Genomic DNA, 14,147 nt, shown 5'->3' with positions numbered 1-14,147 from the left:
AATATGGAAATGCCAATATAAAATGAATGAGGTAAATTAAAATATCAAAATAGATTTGAGCAATGCTGCAGAGGCCAGGTTGTTAGAACTTCACATTGAATATATGTTGAGGAAGGTCTAGCTTTCTCTGTTAAGTTTCCTCATCTTCACCAGACAATAATAGTAATAAAACAATAGCTACCTGACAAGGTTTTGTAGGGATTGGGCACAATAATCCATGTATATAGCAACATTTCTGGAATATAGTACATCCTTGGACAATAATAGTGGTAACTGGATTCACTTATTAGTAAGTTCTAAAGAAGTCTCAAAGGGAATATATGTGTTTAAGCGCTGTAGTTTATATTTTGCCACAATTCTCATAGCATTTTAAATCTGAGTAAGTTAGCATTTGCAGATATATATATATATATATATATATATATATATATATATATAATTGGAAAAAAAAGGATTTGGAGTAAGATCTTTAAAAATCTAAAACAGGGATTAGACACTAATATTTACCTTTTATATACAAAATGAAATAAAATTAAGTTTCCTCATTTAAGATAACCTCATAAACTACCAAATTTCTTTATTTACAAAGACATACAATGCTCCAGAAGTATGGTTTATGCCTATTGCATTCTTTATAATCTGGATTCTGATTCCATCAATCAACTGAAGATTTTCTCTTGCTGACACCTTTTTTGCCATACCCAATGGCTTCTTGTCACACAGTGTTTAGTACTTATAACCCATGGATTTCTGGGTATCTAAGATGGTAGTTATTTAATTTTGGGCAGGCAAGCAAAAATAACCCATGGCCAGCATGGTCAATGTAAGAGAGACTAAGGAAGTCTAATTGACTGGATTTATGGCTGGTTAGAAGTATATATAGAGAGAAATAGGAGTTTAGACTGACTCCCAGATTTTTAATTTTGCTTCCAGGGGCAGAGGTGGTCCATTTATTGATATAAAACATACAGGAGGAAGAAGCATTTTGGTAGAAAATTTAATTTCAGTTTGGACCTACTGTTTTTGAGCCAACTATAGTATATATATGTAAAAGTCATTGAAACTATGGGGTCTTTGGATCAGACCTAGAGTATATTAATAAAGTTTAGAGTTGTGAATGTGGGTTTATTTATTTTTACATGGTAATTGCAAGCTATATGCTTGGTAACTGTTAACTGTTAACAACATAGATAGAATATGTTGTAGGTTTATGTACAATTTCTAGGCCACAGCTCTAACTTCATTCCTTGTTTAAAAGCTTCCATGACACATTTTTGTGTCTTGGACATGACTGTAATTCAAAAGAACCTTTTAAAGTAAGAAGAAGCAGAACTCTGGTAATCACCAATATTAAAGAACAAGCATGTAGATAAAGATAAATCAACAAAAGGAGCTTAGTAGGAACTGTCAGATATGTGGAAGGAGAACTAGGAGAGAGTAACATCACAGAAGTCAAGTGAAATAGTTTTAAGAATAGTCAAATGTCACTGTAAGATCAAGAAAACTGTCAAATGTCACTGTAAGGTCAAGAAAACTAAATGAAAGATGTGTATTTTTGTTTTAATCAAAATTATTGAGGGACGCTTGGGTGGCTCAGCAGTTGAGCGCCTGCCTTAGGCTCAGGTCGTAATCCTGGGGTCCTGGTATTGAGTCCTGCATCAGGCTCCCTACAGGGATCCTGCTTCTCCTTCTGCCTGTATCTCTGCCTCTCTTTCTGTGTCTCTTGTGCATGAATAAATAAAATCTTTTTAAAAAATTGTTGATGATTGTTGCCTAACCAGTCTCATTAAACTGCTGTGGATGGAACCTTACTGTAGTGGTTCAGGGAGCTATGGATAATCAGTAATCAGCAAGTGGGTACAGTAATCCTGGAGTGCTCTCATAGGGAGTGGTGCTGTGCAGATAACCACAGAATCACATAAACCTGCACAGAAGGAAGTTGAGAGGAGACATTATTTCAAGATGAGAAAGACTTGGCATGTTTTTAATCTCTATAGAAGGACCCAGAAGAAGAAAGGTTGAAATCGGAGAGAGAGACATGAAGTCTTAGAGGACATAAAGAGCACATGTGAGGAACGTGAAGAATCAACCTTAACTGAATGAAAAAATACTTCTTTCCCTAGGAGGGAAGAAAATGAAATAAAAATAATAAATATAGTATGCTATATTATTTACTACATAACTATAGTAAATAATAAAGTGGGAAGTTCAGAGGATTTGCATCTGATAGCACTGATCTCTAAAGTAATACACATGATCCTATCTTGAGAAGGACGTGGTGTCAAAAATGGTATGAATTTTACTCTTGACAGGCTAGTAGAGAGGACAGGATAGAAACATACAATAAATAGATGAATATAGGTGCTAGGAAGAAAAAGAATGGGATACTTTGAAAGAGAATAGCAGGTTACATAATTCAGATTGAGGATCAGGGAAGGGTTTCAATTTAACTTATACCTAAAGAATAAGCCGAAATAGGCAGAAAAATGAGAGGGGAACATGTCACATCAATTTAAGGTACTGGGACACTTGTTAATTATTTTACTGGCATTTGCTTTTTTCTGTATTGAGGGCTTTTGGAGGCAAGGATAGTTGGGACAAAGTCTTGTTTCTTCACCTTCAGAATCTAAAATCACTATGTTAAAAAAATATTTGAGAATAGTCGACATGACACATGATGTTACATCAGTTTTAGGTGTACAACACAGTGATTCGACATATCTATATATTATGCTGTGCTCACAAGTGTACCTAGCATCTAACACTATCAGAATGTCATTATAATACTGTATTGCCCATGCTGTGCATTTTCTTCCCATGACTTATTATTCCGTAACTGGAAGCCTGTATCTCCCATCCCCCTCTCCCCGTTTTGCCTAACCTCCCACCTCCCTCCCCTCTGGGAACCATCAGTTTATTCTCTGTATTTAGAGGTCTGATTTTGCTTTCTGTTTGTTTATTCATTTGTAAAACCACTGTTTTATATATAATGTTTACACACACACACACACATATAGAAGGAAATACATGTGTAAACTTCACTGTTAAATGGATGCTGTGGTCCATTTTTTTTTTTATGTGATGACTGAAGTTCAGTGAAGTTCCTTCCCCAGTGTGTCAGGACTGCACAGTGTCAGGATTCAACACCTAGGTGTGTCTGATGCCACAGCCAGTACTCGATCCTGTTTCTTAGGTGCCTATCGAGTAACTTGTTTTAGGACACACTTGTCTGAGCATCAGCTTGGTTAGGATTTCTTTAACAAAACGCTATAGACTGTGTAACTTATAAACAACAGAAATATAGCCCTCAGAGTTTTGGAGGCTAGACGTCCAAGCTCAGGGAATAGCCAGCATAGTCAGGTTCTGGAGAGAGACATCTTCTGGGCTGCAGAAACATCCATGTGTGTATCCTCATGTGGTAGGTACAGGAGGTGAAGGAAGCAAGCTTTTGCATGATTCCTATAAGGGCACTCATGCCGTTCTTGGTCACTTCTCTCTCACAACCTTTTCTAACCTTATCTAATCCTAATTATCTCTCAAAGACTTCACTTCCTCATACCACCAGCACATTGGGGGGCAGAGTTACAACATATGAATCTGGGGGGACATATTCAGCCGGTAGCAGATAATTCCTTCCCTTTCTCATTTTTGTTTGCTCTCTTTGCTTCCACTTCTGAAGCTCGATGACACTGAGACCTCTGTCTGGGTTGGTTTTCTTGTCCCCTTTTATACTCCTTTAATGGCATCATCTATGCCCACAGCTTTAATTAACACATTCAGATACCCGATTCCCATCTTTACATTTTCAACACTGGCTCATGCTTCAAATCCATTTTCCAAGTGTTTTCAGAACAAAAAAAAAAAAATCCAAGTAAATGATCTGATATCTCAAATTCCACGTGTTGCAAATTGAACTTGACATCTCTTTGTATGCCCAAATGGCTCTCTTAATAACTAGTCATTAGTTTACACATCTTGAAACCATTTTTATTTCTATCTTTTTTTAAAAAAACAAATCTGTCATGAAGTTTCCCAGTGAAATGGAAATTACATTTCTTCTCCTTTTCTATACACTAGTTCAGGCTGAAGGAATTACATGCTGCAACAACTGTCTGCTCTTTTTGCTCCTGGGAGTTGTCATTATCAAATACAAAATTCTTTGGCTTTCATGGCAATTTGTCATGTTGGTGCCTTCCTGGCACTTGTTTTTATATTTTTTTTCCACAAAAGCCTTTCACAAAAATTGAGTATTCTCATCATGATCTTACATAAAATCTATTGTGTTAGATTTTCTGTGCAGCCTCTTGTAGATGGTATTCTTTGTCTGCAATCATTCCACACCCTTGCTGAGGTTCCCTTGTGGGTGGAGCATATTTCCTCATCCCATTGACTTTAAATTTGCCCTTGTGACTTAGTTTATCCAATGAGAAATGAGGAAAAATTCAGTGTGCTTGTGCTGAGGGGACTTGAAGAACCATTGGTGTTTCTGTTTGTTATTCCACGCTCCTGTCCTGCACGATGAGAAGAGCAAGGTAGTTGTATTCTTTGGCCAGGCTCCTGGAGTGAGAGACATTTGCAGCAGACCTGAACTGGACCTGTGGGAGCAGAGGTGCCCCAGGAAACCTGAGACACATGAGCAAGCTACACGCGCTTGCTGATTGTAATTTGCTGAGACTTGAAGTTTGTTGTACATCATTGTAGAAATAGCAGACTGACGGATAACTATTATGGAAACCAAGTCTTTAATAAGAAACCCAGTTATAACTCTGATGTTTGGCTTCTTCCTATTGCGCTCTAAGCTAAATGTTTTGAGGAAATATTTGATCGTAGTTTTAATAGCTTTGTTTTGTGTGTTGAATAAGCTGGAAGTATTTAGTTAAATATCACGCTAATTTCAAGTTTTTTGGGGGAGGCATAAATTATAGTTATTAGTAGAATTTAAGTTAGTAGAAATAAACTATTAGAAATGAAGTCTTTTAGTATAGAAATTAAACCAGAATTAGTGGACATTAATTTGATACAAGTATTTTCTGAAGATTTTATGAAGATTGAAATATTTTCTGAAGACTTTCTGATCCTTTTTTTAATAATAAATTTATTTTTCATTGGTGTTCAATTTGCCAAAATACAGAATAACACCCAGTGCTCATCCCGTCAAGTGCCCACCTCAGTGCCCGCCACCCATTCACCCCCACCCCCCACCCACTTCCCCTTTCACCACTCCTAGTTCGTTTCCCAGAGTTAGGAGTCTTCCATGTTCTGTCTCCCTTTCTGATATTTCCCACTTATTTTTCTCCTTTCCCCTTTATTCCCTTTCACTATTATTTATATTCCCCAAATGAATAAGACCATATAATGTTTGTCCTTCTCCAATTGACTTCCTTCACTCAGCATAATACCCTCCAGTTCCATCCACGTCGAAGCAAATGGTGGGTATTTGTTGTTTCTAATGGCTGAGGAATATTCCATTGCATACATAGACCACATCTTCTTTATCCATTCATCTTTCGATGGACACCGAGGCTCCTTCCACAGTTTGGCTATTGTGGACATTGCTGCTAGAAACATCGGGGTGCAGGTGTCCTGGTGTTTCATTGCATCTAAATCTTTGGGGTAAATCCCCAACAGTGCAATTGCTGGGTCGTAGGGCAGGTCTATTTTTAACTCTTTGAGGAACCTCCACACAGTTTTCCAGAGTGGCTGCACCAGTTCACATTCCCACCAACAGTGCAGGAGGGTTACCTTTTCTCCACATCCTCTCCAACTTTTGTGGTTTCCTGCCTTGTTGATTTTCCCCATTCTCACTGGTGTGAGGTGGTATCTCATTGTGGTTTTGATTTGTATTTCCCTGATGGCAAGTGATGCAGAGCATTTTCTCATGTGCGTGTTGGCCATGTCTATGTCTTCCTCTGTGAGATTTCTGTTCATGTCTTTTGCCCATTTCATGATTGGATTGTTTGTTTCTTTGGTGTTGAGTTTAAGAAGTTCTTTATAGATCTTGGAAACTAGCCCATTATCTGATACGTCATTTGCAAATATCTTCTCCCATTCTGTAGGTTGTCTTTTAGTTTTGTTGACTGTATCCTTTGCTGTGCTAAAGCTTCTTATCTTGATGAAGTCCCAATAGTTCATTTTTGCTTTTGTTTCTTTTGCCTTCGTGGATGTATCTTGCAAGAAGTTACTGTGGCCGAGTTCAAAAAGGGTGTTGCTTGTGTTCTCCTCTAGGATTTTGATGGACTCTTGTCTCACATTTAGATCTTTCATCCATTTTGAGTTTATCTTTGTGTATGGTGCAAGAGAGTGGTCTAGTTTCATTCTGATCTTTTTAACTAGGGTTTGGGAGACCCATCTTGAGATATATAAAAATTTCCTTACTCTTAAAATTGATTCTTTAATGTTGGCCTTTAAAATATGAAAAATAGATTATATTGGGGTCCTTAATTAACTCTTTTGTGTCAATGAAAGCCAAATTAATGTTTTCACAGAACTCCTACTCTTTATGAGATAACCTTAATTAGTTCCTTGAATAGTTTTCCAAAACTGCTACTTTCTAAAGGCATTTCAGAAGGAGTCATTTCTTGTTTCTTGTCTGTGGCCTTTCTCAAATCCTTTCAAAGGCCTGGTGACCAACACCACAGAACAGGCATTGACACATTTTACTGTGACTCTTCCAAGATACATGAAATTGTGTTACTTATTATTCTTGATGTGTGACTATAATTTTCTATAGCATCTTGCCCTCTATTGGCCTTAAAAGTAATTCTCTTGAGCCAGTTGAATTTCCTCACATAGGGAGCTCTCAAAGATCTCTAGGGAAATAGATACAGAGAAAAGCTAAGGTTGCATGTTTGTGGGTTTATTTTAGTATTATTTATTTTCACAGTGTGTTGAGTAGCCCCAAAGTCATATACTATATACCAGAGAAGGGATAAGTTCCCATAGATAGAGCTGGGAAGTACTCAGGGTCCAGTTGAGGTAATAACATTAGTTGTGAAATGCTGATGAGGATCAGTTCAAAGAGAAAGAATACAGGCATATTAGACTTCAAGAAATAAAATATGAAAAGTAGGGGTGCCTAAGTGGTTCAGTCGGTTAAGCATCCTACTCTTGATTTTAGCTCAGGTCATGATCCTGGGGTCATGAGATTGAGCCCAGAGTCGGGCTCTCAGAGTCTGCTTGAGATTCTCTTTCTCCCTCTCCCTCTCCCTCTGCCCCTCCCATGGCCACTCTCTATTTCTGTCTCAGATAAGTCAGATCTTTTTAAAAAAGAAAAAGCATATGAAGTAAAGAATTAAATTGGAAATCAGTAATTTAAGGGGCTTTCAGTAGGGAAGAGTAGGAATTAATTTAGAAAATGTTGGTGTAGAACATTGTGTCAGTAAAGGCAAAGTGAAAGATAAGAGGTAGAGAACATATTAGGACACTTAAAAGTGCCCCCTCTGACCCTGTTTTTTCCAATGTGAATCACTTTATGACTGATAGAGCAGTGTTTTAGTGTCACATTAATACCTATTTTTTCTCTTTTGTGGACGTCTACGTGGAAAAAGCCTCCTTTCTTTTGATCTTCTAGCCTGTAGGCCAAATCCACTGACTGTCTGTTTTTTATAAAAAATGTTTTATTGGAACACAGCTATACCTGTTTGTTTATGTATTGTCTATGGCTGTTTTCATGCTAGAAAAGCAGAGGTGAGTTGTTGCAAGGGAGATTGTATGGCTCAGAAAATGTAACATTTTTTACTATCTGGATTTTTACAGAAAACGTTTGCTGACCCTTGCTTAAGCTCCATGGCTTTCACTTTCTTTTTTTTTTTTTTTTGATTGGTTCCTAAGGGAATATCTCTATTTTACATCTCATCAATGTACAGGAACACACATAGACAAAAATTTATCTGGGAAAATATTTCATGCAATAATTTTTATGTGATATGCTTATTCCTTCTTATTTAATCCTATTCTCTTTCAGCTTTTAAAAAAATGCTATTTCAATCTTCATTGCTTACTACTATCCTACCCTCATATTTAGGACTATGAAAGCAATATTTTCTGCAAATATCAATGTCACTCATCTGTTTAGAGCATTGAGTTGAGTTTAGAGAATATTTAACATAAAATAGAAATGTTATTATCTTGGCTAATATTAGAAAGCAAAAGAAAAAAAAATTAAGTTTGCCATTTGCCATGCTAGCATAGGGGAAAGATTGAAAGGGACAACACAATCTGTGGAAACATTAGGAGGCTACTAACTTAATGACTTAAGATTGTTTACAAGGCTTCCTCAGGAACTTAATTAATTTCAAATGGGTATCTTACATTCCTGAGAATTTGGCTCAATTCCATTTGTTATTGTTAAATTTTTCATTTGTTGTTTGGGAACCAGAGCTCAGCATAGAATACATAAAGATAAGGATCCAAATAAATCATAAACTTGAATCAATGTCAAACAAATTCTTTACTTTTTTTCCCACTCATTCTTTAATTCACTCACTTATTAAACACCTGTCCTTTGAAAAAATTTTTTAAACATTCTAGAGTGTTGCCATTCAAGGTAGAATGCTATCTTTGTGAAGCCTACTACTTACTGTTCAATATCAGAGACAGAAATTAATCAAATAAGCACATAAAACTGCATTTATGATAAAAGCTCTGAAGTTGAGATACATGTGCTGTGGAGCATATAATAAGGCAATTTGACCTAGTCGGGGAGGTCAGTCAAGACTTCCACGAGGAAGTTAAGATTGAGCTGATTTGAGAAGGAATTCGTGACTGTTGAGGGCAGGGGTGAGTGGACGCTCACAATATGAGCCCATCTTCTGAGATATAGACTCTAGTTCTCTCCTTGAGCAGTGTTATTGTCCCATTTCTTCAATCTTTACTTTTGGTGGTATTTTAAGTTTGTTGTTTATCTTCTTCTCTCCTGCCTTTTGTCCACAAAATGGAGAGAACATAGCTTAAAAACTCTATTATGTGCCCTTCTCTTTATTCAAACATTTCCATGTGAGGTACATTCATATTCGTGGCAATTGTTCTTGTTCATTGGGATTAAGTCTTAGACAGTTTCCTTAAATAGCTCTATAAATCCTCATGAAGACCTGACCTTGGCTTTCAATCAGCTTATATTTATGGTTTGGAAATGCTTCCTTGTGAAGCTGATAGGTTCAGTCACTGGCCATGGATTTATGGTTGCATTTATTATGACAGGTTTGGACTCTAAAATGATAGCAAGGTAAAGCCACTGCAAGAATGATTTTTCTAAAGCTTTCTTGCCCCCCCACCCCTGTCTATAAAAGTTTCCTTTGAAAAAGCAACTGAAAAACAAATGATAACTTTTATTTTAAAACACTTACGTAAAAGTCGTTTATCTGCCTAGTATCTATGCCTTAATACATTGATGTATCCAGGACTATTTTTTAATAACATAAAGAATGAGCCAACAAATACATTTCAATTTACAAAGTTAGGTTTAACCATGCTTCTAGGTGAGGAATGTGGGATTAACTATTTTGCTTACATAGTTGTATAAAGATGAAGAGCAGAATCCTATAGTATGAAAAATAATGAAACTGCAAATCCAGTGCACACCGTGGCAGGACTCTCAGTCCAGAATTGACTATACAGACAATAGGATAAAATACCCAAATGAAAAAGATGGCATAATGGTACCATTCAGATAGCATTCTGCATTTCTTTCTGTATAAGGTGGTGACTTTCTAATATTTTGATTATGTAAGTAGTTAAATAGGCGAAAGACTTGGTGAACAATGAGCTTCCAGTGTGAGGGTTACTAATGTCCACTTACATAGGGATAGGGAGGAGGTCGGGTAAAATGTTTTCTCTTTCCTTCCGTACCCCAACTGCTTACTCTTCAAAGGAAATGCAGAGAATCATAGTTGAACAATGCAACTTTCAAACAGCTGAGCAGGATAAGAATAAATTCAGTGACATAGAAATGTGCTTTTGTGGGGATCATTGCCCTTGGCGTATTCCTGTACTCAGATATGAAGTTAGTGCTCATTAGGTTTTCTCACGTAAGTCAAGACCTTCTTGGCTCCTGTAAACAACCCGAGAACCCTTAGAATCCTTTAATTCCTCTCCGGAGTCCGAGATGCTCAGGCGTCATGGAGCCCTCATACCGGCAGATGGCGCTCGGCCTCCGTCTCAAGAAGGCAGTTTGGGCCCCTGCTTCTTACCGTTCATTTTAAGGGGTGGAAAGCAGTGTTCAGAGAAAAATCTTTGTTAGCACAAAGCCTCTGTATTTGTGAGAGACAAAAATTACATTTCTAGTTCACTCAAAGACTAGTTGGTAATCTTTGAATTTTGCAAGTGCATTTTGCGAGTTAACTCACCGGAACAGGAAAAAAAAAAAAAAAGCCCAACATTAACTGGTTAACTAGGTGCGCTCATTTGCTTTGTGTCAGGGCATTGACGTTGCATGCGAAAGCATGGAAAAGGCAGCTGATATTTTCATGCATTTTGAAGGAAGAATAAAATGGCTGATTCTCTCTGCCTTGCTTGTTGCAGATTTTGTAAGCCGAGGAAATGGATACTACGGTTGTTTGTAAAACCGGATCCGAACAAAGGAAGGAGCCAGGATGCTTTCCTGTAGCACTGACACAGGCACCACACTCTAGGAAAAGGATGAGGCTGCAAAAGAAGGTTTAGCTTAGCATTTCAATTCTAAAATGGATGGTCCTATTTAATTTTCCACACACAATATCTTTCCCTGCTAAAGAATACATTAATATTACTAATCTCACTTATGTAGCCGCTTGAAGAGGCCGCAGCAACAAGGATATTTCTAAAGCAGATTGTAGTCATTTCTGCTGGTATAGAAAATTCCCTACCCGCACCGAAAGTAATTGTGTTGGTAATCTCACGCTATTGCTTTAGTGGGAGTTTGCATCATTCTTTGCTCCACGTGAGCCATATAGACAAGCATAATGGATGGAGTGATGAGAGGGTGCATGATGAATTAATATCCCAGAGGTCCTGAAACTAATAACAATGAAGGCTTTTCTGTGGCCACTGGCTTCCTGGATTTGTATTATGAAATGTGAGTCTGGAGTTGTCTGTCGACTGGTCGCCCTGTAGAAGGTTAGAAGGAAGTGTTCCCTCCATTACAGGATTAAAAAAAAAAAAAAGAATTAAAAAAGGAGAAGGAAGATATGAATTTGCTGGTACTATAATGAAAGAAGTCATGAACCAAATAAATTCGAGATGTCTCCATTGATAAATGTAAGGTTTGTCCCCCTCAGACATTGCACTTCATAAAATATCTACACTGGCTTTAGTATTTTCTTTTGGTTTGCATTTTGTTACAGAAAGAGTGTCATATTCATGGCGCATTAAGCTGCTTCTTCAAACATGTGTGGAGTGAGCATCAGAGATGGCTTGAAAGAGTGCTTTTCTATTTGTAATCCTTGGAGGTGTTACTGGGCAAAATAGACCCAAAGTCGACACGAGCAAATGTAAATCTTGGTTTTTCATTATTCTACTTGGTTCTTTTATCCATTTTCAAGTTCTCCCCAAGTGCCGCCTTATGCTGGGTACTATGCAGGGCACCAAGGATTTCAACAGGGAATAAATGTGATTCCTTCTCACAGAGATGCAGACATGCGTATCAGTAATAATAATGCAATATGATATATGCTGTAATAGAACTGGGACGGTGGTCCGTACTTCGTTTATAGTGATTAGCCCAGAGGATTTGAATTAAAGATAAACTTACTACCAAAAATACATAAAAGCCATTTCTTTTACAGAAAAAGGTATCAGCCAGGAAAAGTGCAAACTTAGGAAGAAAGAGGTCTTTTGTCCAGGAGATGATTCCACTTCTGGCCAGCCTAGGGCAGAGGCAGGAACTGCGGTCAGAGTGTGCACAGAAGCTGGCCAGTGCACTGCTCTTCTCACATCGTGTTTTTACAGTGTGTTTTTACAATTCGATTTGACTAATTATGTCTTTTGAGAATGCAAATACTTTGACATCCGAACACCAAAATGCACTTAAAGACTTTAAGGGAAATACCAGTACTTAAAATGTAGATTTAGACAACCCATGTACTTTGTTCTTTCATTCAGACAGATATTTGAGAACTCACTGTATCTTATACCTGCTTTTTTACTAACCATATTTCTGAAACAGAATCATGTGCATTTTAGTGAAATGTTAAGTAAAAAAATTGAGTAATAAATGTACATAGATTTATATAGATTTCTGGTCTTTACAATGGATAAGTAACTGCATGCTGTAATTTTGTACATGCATGCTTGTAAATAGACCTTCGTTGGAAAAAAGAAAGGAGTGGTCATCATGATATGAACATTAAAATAAATACATTAACATAGATATATGAAAAATATAGGGCAAGAGACAGAGAGATGGACAGAGAGTTTACTTCATGAGCTGATTTGAAATTTGCTCCATGATTTTGACAAGTCACCTGTATTTGCTCTTGTGTGATACACTTTCAATAACCCTTATTGGTAAAGCACTTGGAGATCATTGGTTGAAAAGTGCAATCGACTGTGAGTACGGGCTTTGGAGCCTTACAATTGAGAGTCATCATAAATTTTATCTTTGCTGGCATAAGTACAGAGATTATTTTTTTTATAGAGAGGTGGCTCTTTCATTTTGTAAACACTTTAAGCTAGGTGCTCCAGTAATGAATCTTAGATCAGTAGAAAAATTGGTTGCAATGATAACATATATACCAATCACTATTTGGATGCTCTTAGGTCTTTCTGTACTTACCGTGGAATAGGAAAACACTAATATTTCGAAGTAATTCTTTATGTGTCATCTCCTGTATTTATGGTAGATTACAGGAGATAAAATCATGCAGATTTACTTTGGAAAAGAAAAAAGTATATACTTGAGAGATCTTCCCTGATAGCACAGATTGCTATCAACTCTTTAATATTAAACAGATATTCTGGGATGATACTGAATTTATTGATCACAGAAAGGGGAGCTTTATAGTTGTTGGGAATGTTGTCTCATCACCTGTGGGCTGGAAAGAGAAGAAATCTTAAAGGGTAAAGTGGAAGTAAATTAAACTTTCCTCACTATCACCTTAACTTTTCCAATCACAGGCAGTTCTCTGAGCAGGTGGAGAAAAGACACCGAAAGAATTGGAAGCTGAAATAAGAATACTGATGAAAAATACATCACAAATGACTAACAAACTGTAAATGAAGATTGGGTGACTTACAGGTGGGAGCCGCTAACAGGCTGCGAGGCAGCGTTTGACCTTTTTTAATGGAAGTTTTAAGAGAGGACTGGAGGTGAGGAAGGGTCATTCAGCAGATGTCAGTGACTCCTGAGTAGTGCTCCTGGTGGGCTAGTAGGATTGCATTGAAGGATGGTGGAGAAGGCGCATCAGTCACTAGGGCAGAAGAACTCCCTAGCCATTCTTTTTCTCTGTAGCAATTGAGAAACTGCACAAAGTACAGGAAGTCAGCTCATTTATTTAACTTACACTTTTATTATGATATAATTTCTTACATTTGTAGACTGCATTATGTTTTAAAGCCCATTTGCCACATTAATCACTAAGAATATCAAAATAAGGTATATTTTCATCTTAAAATCCATTTCTGTGCTGGATGTGATAAAAAAAATTCACTTACAATCCACCTGGGATAAGAGCAATAATAGAAACCAAACTTTTGCAAATACAGTTTGCTCTTACGTATAGGAAAGGTTAGAGAGAATAAAAGCCATTAAAGCTGTGTATGAAAGATACATTAGAGTTACATTTATATCATTGATTACACTGTTTCTCAATTATACAGAGTGGGGAAAAAACACAAGCAATTAATCATGGTAGATTACACTCATTTTGTATTTGGCCAGCAGTAGCAAGTAGTTATTAAGAAGTCTGAGTTCCAATTGTTTCTCTAAATAATACTTTGCAATATCTTTTGCTTATGTGATTTCTGTAATACCCTTTGGTAAATGTGATTATTTATACCTAGAAAGGAGTTTAAAATTGCTCTCATTCCCTTTTTATAATTATACTTTTAAATAGATTCTTTAATATATTTATATTCTTAATATGATGCCATTACCAACCCTGCCATTTGTTCTCTTTAATCTGGATATGCATAATTATAAACCACACCAATTACAACCACTATACACATGCATT

Source organism: Canis lupus, chromosome 8 (assembly GCF_003254725.2).
Source record: "Canis lupus dingo isolate Sandy chromosome 8, ASM325472v2, whole genome shotgun sequence".
Classification (NCBI taxonomy): Eukaryota; Metazoa; Chordata; class Mammalia; order Carnivora; family Canidae; genus Canis; species Canis lupus.
This window is presented reverse-complemented; position numbering follows the sequence as displayed.